The sequence below is a fragment of the Hemibagrus wyckioides genome, linkage group LG18, assembly GCF_019097595.1.
Source record: "Hemibagrus wyckioides isolate EC202008001 linkage group LG18, SWU_Hwy_1.0, whole genome shotgun sequence".
NCBI lineage: Eukaryota > Metazoa > Chordata > Actinopteri > Siluriformes > Bagridae > Hemibagrus > Hemibagrus wyckioides.
In genome coordinates this window covers 11,931,779-11,935,549 of record NC_080727.1, presented here as the reverse complement: position 1 = coordinate 11,935,549, position 3,771 = coordinate 11,931,779, and positions in this window count along the sequence as shown.

Genomic DNA, 3,771 nt, shown 5'->3' with positions numbered 1-3,771 from the left:
TGGAATGAAAACCTGCAGCCACACTGGTCCTTTCCAGATATGATCAGGCACCTTTGTCCTAGAATTTAATCCTTGTATGTAATTTACAGGGGATATTTGGTGGGGTTTTGCATTACATTGACTTATCACTTAACAGTCCAATTACTTGGCTTGTGGCAAATATATAGGTATATATTAAAAATATTTGATTATGCTGAATATATTATAAATAATAATGAATGAGGCACACATTGCAAGAGAGCTTTTAACCAAAGCTGGCAAATTCATTTAGGTACCATAAAGCAGGTCTGAGACTTCAGTGAATGACATTAGGTCCCCATCTTGTGGTAAAAATGTATTTCACCCCACGCTCTGTGTTGTATTTTTCCATGGGATTTTCCATTTGTGTTAGAAGCATTGGTATGCATGACCACAAGACAGCTTCAGGAACAGACTGATGCATTCCATCTTAACCGATATGCCCCATTTTATAAACAAATCATTTATTTCTTAGTGCAGGAAGAATGTCTCATTGTATAGACAATAGCTGCTATGACACTAACTGGTACAGAATGCACAATATGTTGAGCCGAAATATAGTCTTAGTTCTAAAGAAATGACATTTGCCTGTATATGTGAATGTCTTCTTTTTGATATTTTGAAAGATTTTCCATAAACTTCCAGTGACACAAACCTGTATTGCACATTGTGACAGACCTAGACACAAAGCCATCAGGGAAAATGTGCTTTGTAACATTTTCTTCCTCTGGTGTCACCATGGCTCCGCTCCCTTGTTGCTTGGCAACCCCATGCTCCTTCAAACTGAGGTGAATATGGATGACTTTCACATTCTGAAGACTGGACAAACATCACATCTTATCATATGGATATTATATCAATAGATTTCACAGTAATGGTCATGCTGCATAATAGTATAACTGTGGGGTGTGGAGACCTGTAGCTTCAGATGGGATATAGGTTTTCACACTTTTTACACCATTCAGATGTTTCATGTGAACATTAACTGAAGCTCTTGACCTGTATCAAGATTTTAGACACTATACTTCTGCTACAACTTTAATTGATTAATACAAAATCTATTAGATAAATGAATGTTATAGTACATGTTATTTTTACCATGTAAATATACCTAGTAGGATTACCATTTATACTTAATAAGTATGATCGTATACTGTTTTGGGAAATAAATTGCCCTCTGATTGTACTGCTGATCAGCATGCAGAAAGATACACTATATTGCCAAAAGTATTCGCTCACCCATCCAAATAATCAGAATCAGGTGTTCCAATCACTTCCATGGCCACAGGTGTATAAAATCAAGCACCTAGGCATGCAGACTGTTTTTACAAACATTTGTGAAAGAATGGGTCGCTCTCAGGAGCTCAGTGAATTCCAGCGTGGAACTGTGATAGGATGCCACCTGTGCAACAAATCCAGTCGTGAAATTTCCTCACTCCTACATATTCCACAGTCAACTGTCAGCTGTATTATAAGAATGTGGAAGTGTTTGGGAACGACAGCAACTCAGCCACGAAGTGGTAGGCCACGTAAACTGACGGAGCGGGGTCAGCGGATGCTGAGGCGCATAGTGCGAAGAGGTCGCCAACTTTCTGCAGAGTCAATCGCTACAGACCTCCAAACTTCATTAGCTCAAGAACAGTGCGCAGAGAGCTCCAGGGAATGGGTTTCCATGGCCGAGCAGCTGCATCCAAGCCATACATCACCAAGTGCAATGCAAAGCGTCGGATGCAGTGGTGTAAAGCACTCCGCCACTGGACTCTAGAGCAGTGGAGACGCGTTCTCTGGAGTGACGAATCGCGCTTCTCAATCTGGCAATCTGATGGACGAGTCTGGGTTTGGCGGTTGCCAGGAGAACGGTACTTGTCTGACTGCATTGTACCAAGTGTAAAGTTTGGTGGAGGGGGGATTATGGTGTGGGGTTGTTTTTCAGGAGCTGGGCTTGGCCCCTTAGTTCCAGTGAAAGGAACTCTGAATGCTTCAGCATACCAAGACATTTTGGACAATTCCATGCTCCCAACTTTGTGGGAACAGTTTGGAGCTGGCCCCTTCCTCTTCCAACATGACTGTGCACCAGTGCACAAAGCAAGGTCCATAAAGACATGGATGACAGAGTCTGGTGTGGAGGAACTTGACTGGCCTGCACAGAGTCCTGACCTCAACCCGATAGAACACCTTTGGGATGAATTAGAGCGGAGACTGAGAGCCAGGCCTTCTCGTCCTACATCAGTGTGTGACCTCACAAATGCGCTTTCTGGAAGAATGGTCAAAAATTCCCATAAACACACTCCTAAACCTTGTGGACAGCCTTCCCAGAAGAGTTGAAGCTGTTATAGCTGCAAAGGGTGGACCGACGTCATATTGAACCCTATGGATTAGGAATGGGATGTCACTTAAGTTCATATGTGAGTCAAGGCAGGTGAGCGAATACTTTTGGCAATATAGTGTATCTTTTACATGATTTTTAAAGTTTGCAGTAGTGCTATGGAGGGCACAGTGGCTTAGTGGTCAGCAAATATGTTCTGCTGATGAATACAAATAGGTTAGCACCAAGTGACCCTGTGTAGAATTCAAGATATTTGTTTATTTTGAATGGCATACATCAGCCATCTATTGATTTTTGCCATTTGCTGGACCAATTTTTTACAAAAGAGGTGCTGTCATCTAAAACAGTTTGACACAGAGGCCTATTTTCCCATCACTAGAGGCATCTAGTGGACACCTGAAGCCTTGAGAAATAAACCATTTCTTTACACAGTTGGATGCGAAACTTGAATGCTTCATGAAGCTTCATCACACCAGTAAAGACAAACAAATAAGAGCTTTGTTGTCACCTGTTAAAACAGATCTCTTAAAATGAATTAACAGTCAAAAATGATTTTAGAACATCTGTCATGGTGGGTTTTGAGGATTGAAGAATGCCTGTCTCAGCAAGAACAGTATTTATAAATAAATATCGCCGATATTCAATCAGTTTCTATTAGCTACAATTTACTAAATGTCTTATTTCTGTATGAGTTTCTATTTCTCTTTTATTTCTATTTTGCTATTATAATTATTAGCATTCATTAGCCTTTATCCATGTCATCTGTGTTTTTCTTAATTACTGACTGTCAGAATATCAACTCTAAATAAACTAAAGTTTTCAAATTAAATTATACATTGTATTTGTATTTTAGTTTGTATTTTGGGTTATATTTTTGGTTGTATTTTAGTTGTATTTTTGGTTGTATTTTAGTTTTCTATTTTGGATTGTGTTTTAGGTTGTATTTAGGTTGTATTTAGGGTTGTGTTTTAGGTTTTGTCTTTGGTTGTATTTAGATTGTATTTTGGTTGTAATTTAGTTTGTATTTTGGTTGTAATTTAGTTTGTATTTTGGTTGTATTTAGATTGTATTTAGGTTGTGTTTTTGGTTGTATTTAGGTTGTATTTTAGTTTGTATTTTGGTTGTACTTAGGCTGTATTTTGGGTTGTATGTAGGTTGTATTTTTATTGTTTTTAGGTTGTATTTTAGTTAGTATTTTGGTTGTATTTAGGCTGCATTTTGGGTTGTATGTAGGTTGTATTTTTATTGTTTTTAGGTTGTATTTTAGTTTGTATTTTGGTTGTATTTAGGCTGTATTTTGGGTTGTATGTAGGTTGTATTTTTATTGTTTTTAGGTTGTATTTTAGTTTGTATTTTGGTTGTATTTAGGCTGTATGCTGGATTGTATTTTTGGTTGTATAATTTCTCTTTAAGCAGTAGGTGGCGGT